This window comes from Aotus nancymaae, unplaced genomic scaffold, assembly GCF_030222135.1.
Source record: "Aotus nancymaae isolate 86718 unplaced genomic scaffold, 86718_ANA_hifiasm-v0.15.2.pri h1tg000059l, whole genome shotgun sequence".
NCBI lineage: Eukaryota > Metazoa > Chordata > Mammalia > Primates > Aotidae > Aotus > Aotus nancymaae.
Genome location: NW_026988473.1, coordinates 14,353,511 through 14,372,768, shown reverse-complemented (window position 1 = coordinate 14,372,768; position 19,258 = coordinate 14,353,511). Strand labels below are relative to the sequence as shown.

General features: G+C 42.5%; 1 protein-coding gene across 2 annotated transcripts in view; it reads right to left on the bottom strand.

The window, feature by feature from the left end:
• Positions 1-19,258, bottom strand: part of CELF1 (CUGBP Elav-like family member 1) — a 94,229-nt gene that overhangs the window by 49,397 nt on the left and 25,574 nt on the right. The window contains exon 1 of one of the 2 annotated variants that reach the window (XM_012452567.3): positions 11,505-12,273. The exons of the other annotated variant lie outside the window; for it this stretch is intronic. The gene's annotated coding sequence lies outside the window, so the exon portion shown is untranslated. Of the gene's footprint in view, positions 1-11,504; positions 12,274-19,258 lie in introns of those variants that run through there. 2 annotated transcript variants of the gene reach the window in all.

The window sequence follows — 19,258 nt, the reverse complement described above, 5'->3', positions numbered from 1 at the left end:
TGCTAAATCATGTGAAAATGGACAAGTGAGATTTTCTGAAGACAGAATCCATGGCTTTCATCAGAATCTCTGAGGGATTCATAACCATTCTTAGAATGGTCGCCACTTTGACTTCCTATCCCTAGAGGATGGGACAAGATTAATCTATACTAATACTAAGTCATCTAAAACTATAATTGTATTATCTCTAAACAGGTTTTTAAACAGTTATCTAGTTTAGTCCACATCACTTACCTGTAAGAAGCCTGATTTTAACCTCATTTCAAAATGCTGTTAGTAAACTGTTTCAACTGACTTTCTCATTTATACTCATATCAACAGAACACCTGAATAAAAGTAACACATATCAGACCTTAAATTGTTGAACTTAATTCCCCAGTTTATCTGCTGTAATTAGTAAAGTTTCTATGAATTTTTCTGAATTGAGACATATTTGAACTTTCTAGTTTTTTGAAGATTTTCCCCCTTGAAATTTTAGATACTTGGGTAAAAGCAACATGGTGTGCAGCACCTCCTCACTTCTTAAGTATTCCTTCCCGTTTTAATTTTTCTATTTCCCCAACTTAAATTATTTATTTATACATATAACCATATTTTGGTTTCTCTTCTACCAGGATTTCTTCCATGCATACAGTAAAATGTACAAACACTCAAATACACACAAAAAAATTTTTTTTTTTTGAGATGGAGTCTCGTTCTGTTGCCCAGACTGGAGTGTAGTAGCCTGATCTCGGTTCACCGCAGCCTCCACCTCCCAGGTTCCAGCAATTCTCCTGCCTCAGCTTCCCGAGCAGCTGGGACTACAGGCATGCAATACCACGCCCAGCTAATTTTTCCATTTTTTAGTAGAGAGAGGGTTTCGCCATATTGGCCAGGTTGGTCTTCAACTCCTGACCTCAAGTGATGGGCCCACCCTGGCCTCCCAAAGTGATGGGATTACAAGCATTAGCCACCACACCCAGCCTGAAATACACAGAATTTTCAAATTCAATATTATGCTATGTATACTACTGCACAGCCTACTTTTTTTCGTGTAACAATGATAAATATTTTCTTGTGAGCAGCCATTATTAAAGGGTCAGAGCCACAACTGGCCTAAAGCCTGACTCTGCTAATAGCATCCTTGCATATTCACAACCAATACACAGAAAAACAATTTCACAAAACCAACATAATTATTAAATCCTCAGAAATCATACCAAAAAATGAAGTACACGGAAGTTGGCTGGGAGTGGGCTCTTTATTCTCCCCTCCTTCCTCCCTAATCTATCTCACCTACTATTTAGTTATATGATCTTTCCATGAGTATATAAGCACCTAAACAAGAGGTCTTCTCGCCTGAGAGGCACCCTATTTTAGAAGTACTCAGATGAGGCAAACAGAACATGCAAAATACATTTTTTAAAATCTCTTTTTGGCATGGTGGCTCATGTCTGTAATACCAGCACTTTGGGAGGCCAAGGCAGGAATATCTCTAGAGCCCAGAAGTTTTAGACCAGCCTTGGCAACATACCAGGACCCTGTCTCTACAAAACAAACAAACAACAACAACAAAAAACAATCAGCCAGGCATGGCGGCGTACACCTAACTAATCTGGATGCTGAGGGAGGAGTATAGCTTGAGTTCAGAAGTTTGAGGCTACAGTGGGCCATGATTGTGCCACTGCATTCCAGTCTGGGTGATAGAGGAAGGCCTTGTTTCAAAAAAAATTAAAATTAAAATTTAAAAAATCTATTTTCCTGTTTCCTCCCCAAATGCTCATACTCTTGGTGTAACTCTCAAATCCCCCATATTTCCTCTCTCCTCCCCCAAACAGCTCCCTCCTGTGGTGAGAGTTTAGAGGTGGGGAGGAGGAAATCTAATTCTTTCTATTATTCCTGTTTCTCTCCCATGACAGTACTGTCAATAGTGGACAACAAATTGCTGGATGTATAGCAGCAATTTATATATGGTAGATAAGCTACTGCATAGCTTTCTCTGGGCAGAATTACTAATGCTTCTATCTTTGTAGTTTGAACCCAATGTTCCAGGTATATCAGTGTTAAATATTTGCCTGGTGGCTTCTACCTTCAAAGGCACAGGGAATGATGCACAGAAGTGATACACAGAACTAGGAGAAGAATCCATAGAGGTGGAGGAAGTAGGAGCTCTGAAACCACACGGGAGGTGCCAGCCACAAGGACTGCGACACCAAAGTACCTAATTCAAACACAAAGGCTCACTCTTTCGACCTTTCCATAATATTCATGTATCACTTGCTCAAATTTGGCATGTTCTAAGGCCACAGTTCCTCTTTAGTTTCAACTGCCCTGCTATGAGGCCAAATCTGTGTCATCTAGTGAGTCACTACTGCTCCTCTTTCCAACTGCATTTTGATTTCAGCCCACTTGTGCGGCTCATCAGGGCTGCACCATATGTTAGTACAATGTAGGCAGAATGTGACTAATTTTTTTTCTCAAGCACTGTCGGAGTTACTTTTAAAATCACCTTAATAATCTTGATGTCTCTTGCAGAGTCATTATAATATATAACCTTTGAAAATGAGTGTTCAAAGGAGATTCTTCAGCATTTTCATTCCCATTTTTCAGATGAAGGAACTAAAGGGAAGATATTGGATTAAGAGACCTGGGTTCCACAATCAACCACTGGTGACTTGGACTTTTTTGAGTCACAGTGCTGTATTTGGTAAAATAAGGCAGCTTGTAAAATGCTTTTTTATTGGGAAATTAAAAATATTACTTTGCTTCTATTTATTATTATTTATTATTATTATTATTTTTTTTTTTTTTTGAGATGGAGTTTCGCTCTAGTTGCCCAGGCTGGAGTGCAATGGCGCGATCTTGGCTCACTGCAACCTCCGCCTCCTGGGTTCAAACAATTCTCCTGCCTCAGTCTCTCGCGTAGCTGGGACTACAGGCATGTGCCACCATGCCCAGTTAATTTTTTTTTGTATTTTTAGTAGAGACGGGGTTTCACCATGTTGACCAGGATGGTCTCGATCTCTTGACCTCTTGATCCACCCGCCTCGGCCTCCCAAAGTGCTGGGATTATAAGTGTGAGCCACCGCGCCCGGCCTATTTTTTTTTTTTTTTTTTTGAGATGAAGTCTTGTTCTGTCCCCAGGCTAGAGGGCAGTAGTGCAATCTTGCCCCCTGCAACCTCTGCCTTCCGGGTTCAACATGGCAAAACCCCATCTCTACTAAAAATACAAAAATTAGCTGGGTGACTCGTGTGTGAATTGGACTCTAGGAAAAAAAAAATTAGCTGGGCATGGTGGCAGACGCCTGTAATTCCAGCTACTTGGGAGGCTGAGGCAGGGAGAATTGCTTGAACCTGAGAGGTGAGCTGAGATCACGTTACTGCACTCCAGCGTGGGTGACAGAGTGAGATTCTGTCTCAAAAAAGAGAGAGAGAGAGAAAAGGACTGAATGGCCCATGGACCACAAATGTTTTTCAAATTGGTCAAGATCGGGAGTGAAACTAATACTCTATTACACTAAAAGTAAAATAGAGATGACTTGCAGATTCTGCTAGTTATCACCATATTCCCCCAAATTAATTTTAAAAAAGGAAGGGGAGCAGCTGCTCCCACCTCCTCTAAGCAACTTGCGTCTTCTCCCGCAATAATAGCAGTAATAGTTGCTACAGCTGATAAGCTCATCAAGAAGGTTTCGTAAATCTTCCAGGTACTGAAGATCCTATGTTTATTCTAGTAACTGCTTAGGGTAACTGTTTGGCTGATATTGCAATTATTAAGTCCTCCCCATCTCCATTAATATTTTTTTTTTTGAGACACAGTCTTGCTCTGTCGCCCAGGCTGGAATGCAGTGGCATGATCTCGGCTCAGTGCAACCTCCACCTCCCAGATGCAAGCAATTCTCCTGCCGCAGCTTCCCCAGTAGCTGGGACTACAGGCCCAAGCCACTACATCTGGTTATTTTTTATCTTTCAGTAGAGACGGGGTTTCGCCATGTTGGCCAGGCTGGTCTTGAACTCCTGACCTCAGGTGATCCACTTGCCTCAACGTCCCCAAGTGTTGGGATTACAGGCGTGAGCCACTATGCTCAGCTCACTAATAATATTTTTCAATGGATAATATCACTTGCAAAATATAAAAAGGGATATATCTCATCAATATTGAACACTGGGCTGAGCGCAATGGCTCACACTTATAATCCCAGCCCTTTGGGAGGCCAAGGTAGGAGGACTGCTTGAGCCCATATGTTCCAGACCAGCCCAGGCAATATAGTAAGACTTATCTCTAAAAAAAAAAATTTAAAAATTAGCTGGGTGTGGTGGTGCACGCCTGTAGTCTCAGTTACTTGCGAGGTAGGAGAATCACTTGAGTGCAGAAGGTGAGGGCTGCAAAGAACTGTGATCATGCCACTGCACTCCAGCCTGTACAACTGAGAGAGAACCTGTCTTAAAATAAAACAACAGAGGCTGGGCGCAAAGGCTCACGCCTGTAATCCCAGCACTTTGGGAGGCCAAGGCGGGTGGATAACAAGGTCAGGAGTTTGAGACCAGCCTGGCCAATATTGTGAAACTCCGTCTCTATTAAAAACATAAAAATTAGCCAGGCATGGTGGCAGGGGACTGTAGTCCCAGCTACTCGAGAGGCTGAGGCAGGAAAATCGTTTAAACCTGGGAGTTGGAGGTTGCAGTGAACCGAGATAGTGCCACTGCACTCCAGCATAGGCAACAGTGTAAGACTCCATCTCAAAAGCAAAAAAGAATAAAAAAAACAAAACTGGATATGCCCTTTGAATTCAGCAATTCCAGTTCTAGAAATATAGCCTACAAATAATATTGTGATATATACAAAGTATGCAAAGGGGCATTCATAAGAACATTGTATCAGCAAAACCTGAAAACATATGCCCATCAATTGAAGGCTAGTTAAATAAATTACAGAATACCCATACAATAGAAAACTATGTAGCTATTAAAGAAAACAAGGCAGCTAACTAATCAAGACATATTCATATAATAAGAAAGGAATTACACATGGCTTGTATATGAACAGAGTATCTCTGGATGGATAAATAATTGCCAATAATAGTTGTAGAGGTGGAACAGTGGTTGAATTGTTTACATGTGAGTATGTTACCTATTCTACAGATTTTTTTTTTTTTTTTTTTTTTTGAGACAAAGTTATGCTCTTGTTGCCTGGGCTGGAGTCCAATGGTAAAATATCGGCTCACTGCAACCTCCACCTCCTGGGTTCAAGCGATTCTCCTGCTTCAGCCTCCTGAGTAGCTAGGATTACAGGCACCTGCCACCACACCCAGCTAATTCTTTGTATTTTTAGTAGAGATGGGGTTTTACCATGTTGGTCAGGCTGGTCTCGAACTCCTGAACTCAGGTGATCCACCCGCCTCAGCCTCCCAAAGTGCTGGGATTACGGGTGTGAGTCACCATGCCGGCCTACAGAAACAAGAAAACTCAAGCTTTTGGAGGGCAACATCCTAGTCTGCAGACGCCATATCCCCTCTTCCATTTCCTATTGCAACCCATAAAATCCATTCCTACCATTAAAAAAAAATAAGAAAACTCTTGGAACTATAAAGCACAAAGTAAAGTAAAACCTCAACTCATACTGTTCCAAAACAAGCATTTTGGTTTTGCACTTTTTTCCTGCTTTGCCTGAAATGTGTGTGTGGAAACTGTCACTGTCCAGGTGATTCAGCAGTATCATATGTGAGCTGGGTAATTACATCACACCGCTTTATCCCAGCAACTCAACTAATGTTCATGCAGCTGGGACTGCAAACCTCACATATGGCCTATTTACAAAGTCTGAAGCTATTTTCAATCACGCAGCTGTATATCTATACATTTTCTTCAATCAACCTTTCCTGCCAAGGCAAAATGCAACATTAGCTGGATTCCAGTAAAGAAGACAGGGGACAAGGTGAGATAACATGTCAAAACAAGTTCTATAAATACAACTTTTGGCTTGTATCTCAAAAGAGAATCAAAACAGCTTCAAGTTTAAACAGAAAAACCCTATAGTCCCTGCAGTACCTTACTTGAAGGCTCTAAAGAACAGAAGATGCCAGGGATCTGGAATCTTATTTCTCACACTGTATCATCTTGTCTCCGTCTCCCTAATCTCAGGGGGAGGTTTAGATGCAATTGTAAGCTTTATCATTCCAACTCCGCATTTTCCGGCCTCTTTTGTTATCCTACCTCTACACTACCAAACACATCAATTTCCTTCCTCTCTCTGAGGTCACTCCACCTATTAGGCAGAGAAGCTCAATACACACAACATACAACAGTCCTTCCTTAGCACCTAGCCACCTAACTTCTATCATCTCCAAAATCTCTGACCAAGCAGCCAAGAACCCTGCCTGTACCATCTGCCCCAACCTCACCATCAAACACATGGGCATTCAAGCAGGATGCTTCCATATGGTCTTGTTTCAGGAGCTTTGTCCTGTTCTATTGAAAAGCAGGAAACTTTATTCAGTTTCTTTCTGTTCTTAAATTCTTAATTCTATAAAACTATAGAAACCAGAAACTATTTCTGTAAAGACACTTCCTGAGACAGGTTATATGCCTAAAAATGCAAATTTTACACCTCTGCTTCAGCCAATCGGGGAATATGTTCAGTAAAGCTTGATTCACTCTAAAGGATGCAGAGTCCTAGGACAAATTCTAGAGATCTCTATATATTATCAATTTTTAAAAGTTACTTTGTTAGCTGGGCATGGTGGCTCATGCCTGTAATCCCAGCTACTTGGAAGGCTGAGGTAGGAAAACTGTTTGAACTGGGACCCGGGAGGCGGAGGTTGCAGTGAGCCGAGATTGTGCCATTGCACTCCAGCCTGGGCTACTCCATCTCAAAAAAAAAAAAAAAAGTTACTTTGGCTGGATGCAGTGGCTCAGGCTTGTAATCCTAGCACTTTGAGAGGCCGAGGCAGGAAGTCAGAAGTTCAAGACCAGCCTGGCCAAGTTGGTGAAACCCCATCTCTACTAAAAGTACAAATAAATTAGCCCAGCATGGTGGCGGGCAACTGTAATCCCACCTACTTGGGAGGTTGAGAGAGAAGAATCACTTGAACTGGGAGGCAGAGGTTGCAATGAGCTGAGATTGTGCCACTGAACTCCAGCTTGAGTGACAGAGACTCCATCTCAAAATTAATTAATTAAAAGGTGACTTCAATTATCATGCTTTCATCACTCTGCAACTGTGCTCCTAAAAGTGCTTCTCACATTTAAATACCCACTTAAATCATCTTTGTCACATCCTTCAAATCACTTCTAAAAAATCTTAACTGTTCCACAAAATTTAACTTGTCAGTGATTTGATTTTTTACAAAAACAAGCTCTTTAAAAAAAGCCAGGAGATCTATCAATCAAAAAAGCAACATTTTTAGAAAACATCTACTATACACCCAGAACTAAAAAGGGTACCAAAAAAAGGTTCAATCCCTGTCCTTAAGGAGTTAATGGTCTTGTTCAGAAAATACAACTTGCACTAGAAACAAAAAACATGGGACAGTATTACAATAAATGTGAGACTTAAAAAATCTCAGGACACCTGATTCTTATTTCCCTGTCTAGATAAAACTTCTGTGCTACTTCAACACACTGTCCATAATATAATACATTTTTTGCTACCCTCCATTGAATTACATGGGCTACTAATAACCTCCTCATCATCATTTCTTTTGGACAGACTTCCCTGTTTTCCTGTCACTCTCACACAGATTGTAAGTTTATGGATGTGGCAAAACTTCCCATGCTCCCACTGTAAGGGCATCTCTGGAAGATGTATGGTACAAGGAACGAGCTACAGAAGCAAGCCAGGCACTGTGGCTCATGCCTGTAACCCCAGCACTTTGGAAAGCCGAGGTGGGCAGATCACTAGAGCTCAGGAGTTCAAGATCAGCTTGGGCAACATGGCAACACCCTATCTCTACCCAAAACATATAAAAAATTGGCTGGGCATGGTGGCATGTACCTGTAGTTCCAGCTACTCAGGAGGCTGAGGCGGGAGGATCGTTTGACCCTGGGAGTAGAGGTTGCGGTGAGCCAAGATTGCAACACTGCACTCCAGTCTGGGTGACACAGAGAACCAATCTCAAAAAAAAAAAAGAAGGCTAGAATTAATTCTGCTTTCAATATCTTTAGTAAATAGTCTGGTACTGGTCCTAGTAGAGATAAACCAGTAATTCTGGAGATGTTTCACAAACTTGTTACTTGGCTTGCTGCTCTTTATCATCAATAAATGATCTAGTATAGTTGATGGTGATCTGCAAAACCAAAATCGTATAGTCATTTTCATAAGTAAATTCTAAAATGAAAATGGGGGCTGAGCGCAGTGGTTCACGCCTGTGATCTCAGCACCTTGGGAGGCTAAGGCAGTCGGATCACCTGAGGTCAGGAGTTCGAGACCAGCCTGACCAACATAGAGAAACCCGTCTCTATTAAAAATACAAAATTAGCCAGGCGTAGCAGCACATGCCTGTAATCCCAGCTACTGGGGAAGCTGGGGCAGGAGAATCGCTTGAACCTGGGAAGCAGAGGTTGTAGTGAGACAAGATCACACCATTGTACTCTAACCTAGGCAATAAGAGCAAAACTCCATCTCAAAAAAAAAAAAAGAAAAGAAAAGAAAATGGGTTAGACTGATTTATAATTCAATAATCTCAAATAATAAAGTGTGCTAATAAAATAAACAAGTATTTACTGCAAACCCACAATGTACCCTATACCTAGATTCTGGAGTCATATCACTGCTTTTTAATCCCCATTTTGCTGCTTACTAGCCAGGTAACTGGGGAAATTGTTTAACTTCTTCATAAATACCTGTTTCCTCATGCACAAAATGGTTAGAGAAAGAGTATCTACCTTACAGGATATTTGTTAGAATTAAAATATTTATACATGTAAAGCATTTAGAATAGTGCCTGACACATAGAAAGTGCTCAATAAACATTTGCTACTATTATTATTCTGGTGCCTATGGTGGGAGAGGATGAGCCAAAAAATTTCAGTCCTTTACATGATGATTCTCTCTCTTCAAAATGAGGTACTCTATATCTTCTTAGGATGTACTGTACAATGCTCAATTGTTATGTCATTCAAAGGCAACAGGTTCATCTGTTTACTGAGCTAGAAACCAAGTACGTAGTTTCACTTTTTAAAATGCAACAGCTGTGCTGAAATTTATTTTTATCATTAATATTTGAAGTAGGCTGGGCATGGTGGCTCACGCCTGTAACCCCAACACTTTGGGAGGCCAAGGCAGGTGGATCACCTGAGGTCAGGAGTTCAAGACCAGCCTGGCAAACATGGTGAAACCCTGTCTCTACTAAAAATACAAAAATTAGCTGGGCATGGTGGTGGGTGTCTGTAATCCCAGCTACTCAGGAGGCTGAGTCAGGAGAATCGCTTGAACCCAGGAGGCAGAGGTTGCAGTGAACTAAGATTATGCCATTGCACTACAGCCTGGGTGACAGAATGACACTCCGTCTTAAAAAAAAAAAAAAAAGTTGAAGTAACAAAATAGGCTTCATTTATTTTTTTTTTTAAAAAAAGGATACCTCAGATTATACCAAAATATTTCCTAACAGGAGGGGGAAGGGAGTAGGTAAGAAGGCAGTAACAAGCTGACAGATCTTGCACCTAAAACTGAGCCTGTTACAGAGTCTAGTATATCTTCATTATGGATTACTGAACCCACTTGTTCTGAGAGTATTTATATATAAACATTTATTCATCAAACCAAAAAAAAATTTTTTTTGTGAAGCTTTCAAATTGGACACACTGGAAAAATATAAACTAATAAAATGAGACCAGGGAAGTTACAAACTTTTTACAAAAGGCCAAGAACAAAAAGAAAGCTAGAATATAGGTGTGCTAACCACAGTGTTACTTACTGAAGCTAAGCTGTAAAATCAAAGAGCTGCCACTGATTTTAATCTCCAATGACAGGCTCCATGTAGGGTGCACAATGATTCATAGTATAAATGGGAAAACGTTAGGACAGTAAAATAAGATGGGCACTAAGAATAGCCAAGGAGAAGATGAAGCAGATATAATGCCACACTCAAAAGAATTTTAGAAAGTCATTAAATATACAGGATCCAGGAGAAGCTAAACACCAGGTTCTAGACCCTAAATAAACAAGCATCCAAAACGTACAATGGACAAGGTACAGAACAAATTCCTAAGTGATTCAGGGCCAGAATACATCACTGTACAGTCACACAGAACTCTGCATCCATACCACACAGCCACAGGAAGACGCTGCCTCAATCAAGGTGTTTCTCCAGCATTTAAATCAAGTCCTTTCCTCTCCTCGTTGACTACAGTTACAAATAGTATGTGCGGGCTGGGCATGATGGCTCACGCCTGAAATCCCAACACTTTGGGAGGCCAAGGCGGACAGATCACAAGGTCAGGAGATCGAGACCATCCTGGCTAACATGGTGAAACCCCATGTCTACTAAAAATACAAAAAATTAGCTGGGTGGGGTGGCACGCACATGTAGTCCCAGCTACTTGGAAGGCTGAGGCAGGAGAATCACTCGAACCCAGGAGGTGGAGGTTGCAGTGAGCCGAGATCGGGCCACTGAACTCCAACCTGGGTATCAGTGCAAAACTCTGTCTCAAAACAAACAAACAAACAAACAACCACACACACACAAACAGCACAAATAGTATGTGCAGAGAACTGTCTCATCCCCACTCAGCTGACAAGTTCTATTCCCAATACTGCATGCTTATGACTCACAAGCAGATGGGGGAGGGGAGTAAAAGGAAACTGTAAAACAAAGCAGCAAACTTGAATGTAGACTTAAACTGACTAGGAGTGAGGAATTCATCTCTGTTTAATTAGAATATCTCATAACAAACCAAGAAAGTGTCCTTTTAAAATACAGTAATAAACCCAGTATCTTCTGAAAATAACCTGAAATTTATCTTCATGTCATGTCTTCTGCTATTCCTTAAATAGACATGACACGAAAAGGCATTATGAGGCCTCTGGAAGGCCAAACGTTACAAAGCACTCAAACGGCACAAACAGCACAGGTTGCTGTGCAGCCCAAAGCAACAGGGCATTCCCCACAGCTCCTTTCCTGGCAGACAGCAAAGTCAACACATTTAACCCCTACTGCACTCTCTTCCAAGATGTGCACTGAATCATTTCTTAAAGGAGTGGAGGTGCCTCATCTTTTTATACTCAAATTATATGTCGCAAAATTTGCGTGCCAGGAAAATAATTCAATTCCACTCCTAAGAGCTGATCTTTGTGACCTGTAACAAAACAAAGAAAAAAAAAACCACTACTACTTCAATCAGATGTTTCTAAGGGAACCCAAAGACCATTTCTCATGCCACATTTCCCTGTTTTACACCCTCTAGATGGTATTTTGTTAAATAACAAATCTTGTCTCCTCGCCCCATCCCTAACATCCTGAAATATTCTCTACAATTTACAATTGACAAACCTAAACACAGCAAAACAACAAAGACAAACAAGTCACCTCTTTCACTTGAAAACCTCTCCTCCACAGAAACGTACACAAACACACAGATGGACGGATGTAAGAACACAAACTGCACACCCTGGCTGAGTCCTGAGCAGGTCTGAGCCAGTGTGGGTGCCAAAGGGCGGCCACACGGCCTAGCTAGTGGGCTGCTCCTGCTGTTGCTGTACAAATATAGAAAGCTGAAAAGTGGAACAGCAGCTTCAGCAGAACAGATTCTGCTCCATGCTCAGAGAGGGAGGAGCAGGGAACTGAACAGCTTTACCCATACATGGTTGCTGAAAGGGGGCCATTAGTGAAAGACCAATTATCTCACACCCATGCATTCTGTTCACATGCTCCAGACAAAAAACAGAAACACATAGGCTGGTACTTGAAGTAAGGTTTGAGAGATTCTATTTCAGTCAAGTAACTTCCAAATAATTTCAGTCACTGACACCAAGAATCCCTCAGCCATGAGAAAGGGAAAAGGCATTTGAAAACCTTTACTAGCTCAGATTCTTACTGGATCAGCAGTAGTGGTGAGGCTCAATTTATCATTTAAATCCTAAAATTTAACATGCAAACAAGGTGATTCTCCATTCGTGTGAACAATATTAACCTTCACTAGCTCCTTGCTGCTTTCAGAATGAAGGTCTCATTCCAACTGTGAATGTTTTGAGCTTTTTTTTCTGGTTGATACAAGTTAAACTCTAATTTTAAAAATGTATGTCTCAGGATGATAGCTTATATAATCAGAAGCCAAATATTTGTGCTCCAAAAATTATTTTACTTAGAACGATTCATTCAGATTCATTTCAATGTGAAGTATGTGAAAAGCTTAACTGCTGACCAGAGTGAACTTTTCCAACAATAAGAAATGCATGGCTGACAGTTCAAATGATTCTATTCTTCAGCCCTTAGTGAAGTACTAAGTGCACACCGTCTATGTACATTTCCCCCCCTTATAGAGGTGGGGCTTCACCATGTTGCCCAGGCGGGTCTCCAACTACTGGGCTCAAGTGATCCCTACCTCGGCTTACCAAAGTGCTGGGATTACTGGCATGAGTCACCACACCCAGCCTGGTTACATATTTATTCAGTATCATAGGGGCTACAGCACAAATGAAAACCATACTATCACTGACCTCCAATCTAGTTCCTAGATGAGATTAACATGAGATATTAATAATAAAGGCAGACAGTACATGACTTACTGCACTGAAGTGTAGTGTACAAACTATAAATGCTATCCCCTTTTAGAGAAGACAGGCTGAGCATGGTAGCTCATATCTGTAATCTCAGCACTTTGGGAGGCCGAGGTGGGTGGATTACTTGAGCCCAGGAGTTTGAGACCAGCCTGGGCAACATGGTGAGACCCCATCTCTATCCACAAACAAACAAAAAAGGAAGAGAGAAGAGAGACTGAGAACAGACAGACTGACCTAGACGTTCTCACTTATCCCATCTACCAGAACTCTCATTAAGGGTACCTGAGATATCTTAAATGTGAAGGAGTAAAGAATTTGAACTACATGATTTCTAAGGTCCCTCTGTTTCTGAAATTCTGAGTGTGTAGTTTCAACCTAAAATGTTTCATAGTATGAGATTAATACCACACTGCTTATGGAAGCAAAAGTATAGCTTTTGCCTACTTTAGAGAAAACATATTCGAAAGAAAGATAAAAATAAATTCAGACCATAACTCAGCATCCACTGCAACATTTCTCACACAACATTTCAGGAAAACGTTCTTCCATATGAGACATTTCTGCCTTGCTGCTGAATAAATTTTAAATCACTATTAAGGAAAAAAAAAAACCTGCCACAGGGAAACAAAATGGTGGAAACTAGAAATGTTTATGCTGATAACTATGAGATCCTTGATTATAAAACACTGCTAAGTTAGCCAATCATCAAAAAGAGTTCTAGGCCGGCAGGTATGGTGACTCATGCCTGTAATTTCAGCACTTTGGGAGGCCGAGGCAGGTGAATCACCTGAGGTCAGGAGTTCGAGACCAGCCTGGCAAACATGGTGAAACCCTGTCTCTACTAAAAATATAAATATTAGCTGGGCATGGTGGCAGGTGCCTGTAAGCCCAGCTACTTGGGAGGCTGAAGCAGGAGAATCACTTGAACCCGTGACACAGGTTGCAGTGAGCTGAGATCACGACATTGCACTCCAGCCTGGGTGACAAGAGCAAAACTCCAACTCACAAACAAACAAACAAACAAGAGCTTCAAAGAAAAAAGCACTGCCTAGTTCCTATCCATCATAGAGTACATAGCCAGATGCCAGCAGTGGAGGCACATTCATGCCCCATAAAACAGACATGCAAATATTCAACATGTTATTAAAAGCCTCAACATAAGGAGACCTCATCTGTACCCAAGTAGCAAAAATTAGCTGGACATGGTGGCACATGCCTGTACTCCCAGCTACTCAGGGGGCCAAGGTGGGAGGATTCCCTGAGCCCAGGACGTCAAGGCTGCAGTGAGCCATGATCGTGCCACCGCACTCCAGCCTGGGTGACAAAGTGAAATCCTGTCTGAAAAAACTTTTAAAAATAAGTAACTAAAAGGCTCTTAACTGGGCCAGATGCAGTGTTTCACCCCTGTTATCCCCAGCACTTTGAGAGGCCAAGGGAGAGGATCACTTGAGGCCAGGAGTTCAAGAACACCCTGGGCAACATAGTGAGACCCTGTCTCTACAAAACTTAAAAAAAAAAAAGCCTCTTCATTGTATATAGTGTCTTATGTATTTAATTTTTTAAGAATCTGAACAGTCCTATTATAGCAACTTTGATTTCCCAAAGAGTAGTTTACCATGGAGTAATATGTTTGTGTTTAAGATCACAGCTTTAATTACTTGTATGTACTTTACTAAGATTACTTGTGTGAAGGCAACTAGGTAAAAATAAAGAACACAAAGCAGGCGAGGTGTAGTGGCTCACTCCTGTAATCCCAGCACTTTGGGAGGTTGAGGTGGGTGGATTACCTCAGGTGAGGAGTTCGAGACCAGCCTGGCTAACATGGTGAAACCCCATTTCTACCAAAAAGTATAAAAAGTAGCAGGGCATGGTGGTGTGTGCCTGTAATCCCAGCTACTCAGGAGGCTGAGTCAGGAGAATCACTTGAACCCGGGTGGCTGCGGTGAGCCAAGATCGCGCCATTGCACTCCAGCCTGGGCGACAAGAGTGAAACTCCATCCTTTACCCACCCCACTCCCAACAAAAAAAACCACAAAGCAATACACCACAGTTGTATACACAAATAGGGATTGCTTCAAGTATAATCTCAAAATCAGGCCGGGCGCGGTGGCTCAAGCCTGTAATCCCAGCACTTTGGGAGGCCGAGGAGGGTGGATCACGAGGTCAAGAGATCGAGACCATCCTGGTCAACATGGTGAAACCCCGTCTCTACTAATACAAAAAATTAGCTGGGCACGGTGGCGCGTGTCTGTAATCCCAGCTACTCAGGAGGCTGAGGCAGGAGAATTGCCTGAACCCAGGAGGCGGAGATTGCGGTGAGCCGAGATCGCGCCATTGCGCTCCAGCCTGGGTATCAAGAGCGAAACTCCGTCTCAAAAAAAAAAAAAAAAAAAAAAAAAAAAAAAAATCTCAAAATCAAAATGACTATAAACACCTAATGTATGACCTTTGACAAGTCATTTCTCCTCTCTTGTTTTGAGAGAAATATGAGAATGGACTATCTATGGCCCACTGACATTTCATGAATTCAAAAAACTTCCTTTTGTGTAAAATTTTACCTATACATGCATTTATAAAGAAGTGAGTTCACGACTTTTACCAGATTTTTGGTTAAAGGACTCAAGACTAAACAATAAATAGTTGTTCCAGCTCTAACGCTGTGTCATCTCCTCTTTTATCCTGGTCCAAAAGAGAAGGTGATTACCTTCTTTTTTAATCATCATGACTAACCCTGTCAGTGAAGAATAAACAAGTCTCAGCTGAGCATGGTGGCTCACGCCTGTAATCCCAGCATTTTGGGAGGCCAAGGCAGGTGAATTACCTGAGGTTGGGAGTTCGAGACCAGCCTGACCAACACGGAGAAACCCGTCTCTACTAAAAATGCAAAATTAGCTGCATATAGTGGTGCATCTCTGTAATCTCAGCTACTTGGGAGTCACTTGAAGGCAGGAGAATCGCTTGAACCCGGGAGGTGGAGGTTGCAATGAGCTGAGATCACGCCATTGCACTCCAGCAGGGGCAACAAGAGCAAAACTCCATCATAAATAATAAATAAGGAATAAACAATTCTCCTTGGTCAAGAAATTATTCAAAATAACGTATTCGGATTCAGACTGAAGCTGAATTGTTTTTAGGTAACAGAATGATTAACTTCACAAATCTGTTTTTTTAAGTTTTAAAGTAAATTTTAGCTTATGAGTTACCACTATGGTTCATCAGGGGGCTCACATGACAGTGGAACGCCTTAGGTGTGCTGGGGAATATCCCACTAGAGAGTTCCTCTCTTATCCCAGGTTTACCTTTTTATTTTTATTTATTTTTTTGAGACGGAGTCTCGCTCTGTCGCCCAGGCATGGCGTGATCTTGGCTCACTGCAACCCCCGCCTCCCAGTTTCGAGCGGTTCTCCTGCCTCAGTCTCCGAAGTATCCGGGACCACAGGCACGCACCACCATGCTCAGCAAATTTTTTTCTATTTTTTGGTAGAGACAGGCTTGCACCATGTTAGCCAGGCTGGTCTCAAACTCCTGATCTCATGTGATCCGCCCACCTTGGCCTCCCTAAGTGCTGGGATTACAGGTGTGAGACACCACGCCTGGCCAAGTTCACTTTTTTTAAAAAAAAGTTAAAAGTCTGGTCAGGCACGGTGGCTCACACTTGTAATACAAGCACTTTGGAAGGCTGAAGTGGGAGGATTGTTCACTGAGGCCAGGAGTTTGAGGCTGCAGTCAGCTATGATTGTGCCACTGCACTCCAGCCTGGAAACAGCAAGATTCTGCCTCTTAAAAAAATAAAAATAGGGAGGTCAAGGCAAGGGGATCACTTAAAGCCAGGAGTTTGAGACCAGTCTGAGCAATACAGCAAGACTCCATCTCCACCCTCCCCCCACAAAAAAAAACCTCACAAAAATTAGCCAGGCATGATGGTATGTGCCTGTGGTCCCACCTACTCAGGAGGCTGAGGCAGGAGGATCATTTTGAGCCCAAGAGTTCAAAGCTGCAGTGAACTATGATCACACCACTGCTCTCCAGCCAATGCAACACAATGAGATTTTTGCCTCGGGGGAAAAAAAAAAAAAAAAAGGTAAAGCTTCCAGCTTTTACTTTCATATCTGTTACCCAGGCTAGAGTCCAATGGCAGGTTCACAGCTCACTACAGCCACTACAGCCTTGACTTCCTGAGCCTGAGTGATCCTCTCACCTCAGACTCACAAGTAGCTGGGACTGAGTACAGATGCAGGTCACCTCATCCAATTTATTATTATTATTATTTGAGACAGAGTCTCACTCTATAGCTCAGGCTGGAGTGCAGTGGTACAATCTTGGCTCACTGCAACCTCTGCCTCCCAGGTTCAAACAATTTTCCCACCTCAGCCTCCCGGGTAGCTGGGACTATAGCTCCCGATTCCAATTTCTACTTTTTTTTTTTTTTTTTTTTTTGAGATGTAGTCGCGCTCTGTTACCAGGCTGCAGTGCAGTGGCTTAATCTCAGCTCACTGCAACCTCTGCTGCTCAGGTTCAAGTGATTCCCCTGCCTCAGCCTCCCAAGAAGCTAGGACTACAGGTGCACACCACCATGCCTGGCTAATTTTTTGTATTTTAGTAGAGACGGGGTTTTACCACGTTGGCCAGGATGGTCTCAATCTCCTGACCTCGGGATCTGCCCGCCTCAGCCTCCCAAAGTGCTGGGATTACAGGCATGAGCCAGCACACCTGGCTCCAGTTTCTACTTCTAATCCTACCTTGTAGCAAAGAAAGTAGGAAACAAGGCCAGGCACGGTGGCTCACGCCTGTAATCCCAGCACTTTGGGAGGCTGAGGTGGGTAGATCACTTGAGGTGAGGAGTTCGAAACCACCCCAGGTAACATGGGGAAATCCTGTCTCTACTAAAAATATAAAAATTAGTGGCCAGGTGTGCTGGCTCACACCTGTAATCCCAGCACTTTGGTAAACCGAGGCAGTCAGAGCACATGAGGCCAGGAGTTCAATAGCAGCCTAGCTAACATGGCGAAACCCTGCCTCTACTAAAAATACAAAAATTAGCTGGGCATGGTGGTGCACACCTGCAGCCTCAGCTACTCAGAAGGCTGAGGCAGAAGAATCACTTGAACCCAGGAGGCAGAGGTTGCAGTGAGCCAAGATCTCATCACTGCACTACAGCCTGGGCAACAGAGCGAGACTCTGTCTTGGGGGAAAAAAAATTAGCTAGGTGTGGTGGTGGGCACCTGTAATTCCAGCTACTTGGGAGGCTAAGGCAAGAGAACTGTTTAAACCAGGGAAGTAGAGTAAGGCAAGATCACGCCACTGCTCTCCAGCCTGGGCAACAGGGCAAGACTCTGTCTCAAATTAAAAAAAAAAATAGAGAGGAGGAGAGACAAATACCTGGGCAGGGAAACAACAGCAGAGTATGAAAGATTGAAATAAAGGGGACTGATAATGGGTAAGCAAACAAAGAAGCCACCCATCTTGTCAGCAGGAGAGGTACTATATGAGTACAGCTACTGCCTTATGCCTCAGTTTGTAAAGAGTGTATAAAATAAAAGAAAAAATGAGCCTTCATCTAAGACAATTTTAAAGTGTCTGTTACCGAACCATTTAAGCCTAAAATTTTTAGGTTCTCATAGCAACCTAAGTCATCACACTGCACATATTGTATATAAAGTGCATATTTAGAGGCCTAACTAGTAAACTCAAAATGTGACATATGTGCAATGTGGGCGACAACATTATTCTGGGAACCTTAACTTTAAAATCTTCCACATTTTATTCGGCAGCCCCGAAGATGATATAATAGAGTCAGCTATGCAGAAGATGCAAGCTCAAGAAAGAAGAGATACAAAGAACATAAATAGAATCAAAGACATGAAAGATAAGAAGAAAATTCAGGCTATCAGAAAAAAATTCTGAACATGGCTCTCTCCCACTGTGAATTAACCTGTAAATGGAGGCTTAAAAAACAAGATTGAGGCCAAGTACAACGGCTCACCCTTGTAATCCCAGCACTTTGGGAGGCCAAGGCAGGTGAATCATGAGGTCAGGAGTCCGAGACCAACCTGGGCAACATGGTGAAACCCTGTCTCTACTAAAAATACAAAAGTTAGCTGGGCATGGTGATGGGTGCCTGTAATCCCAGCTACTTGGGAGGCTGAGGCAGGAGAATCCCCTGAACCCGGGAGGTGGAGATTGCAGTGAGTCGAGATGAAGCCACTGCACTCCAGCCTGGGCAACACAGCTAGACTCTAGCTCAAAAAAAAAAAAAGAAGCAATATCAGAGACAGAAGGATGGCTGTCAGACATGGAAACTGGGAGAGAGACTTTAAGAAAGCTGGTACAGTGGTTCATGCCTATAATCCCAGCACTTCGGGAGGCCAAAGCAGATCACTTGGAAGTTTAAGACCAGCCTGGGCAATAAACGGGGACCCTGTCTCTACAAAAATAGAAAAAATCAGCCAGTCATGGTGGCATGTGCCTGTAGTCCCAGCTACTTGAGAGGTTGAGAAGGGAGGATCACTTGAGCCCAGGAGGTCAAGGCTACAGTGAACCATGATCATGCCACTGCACTCC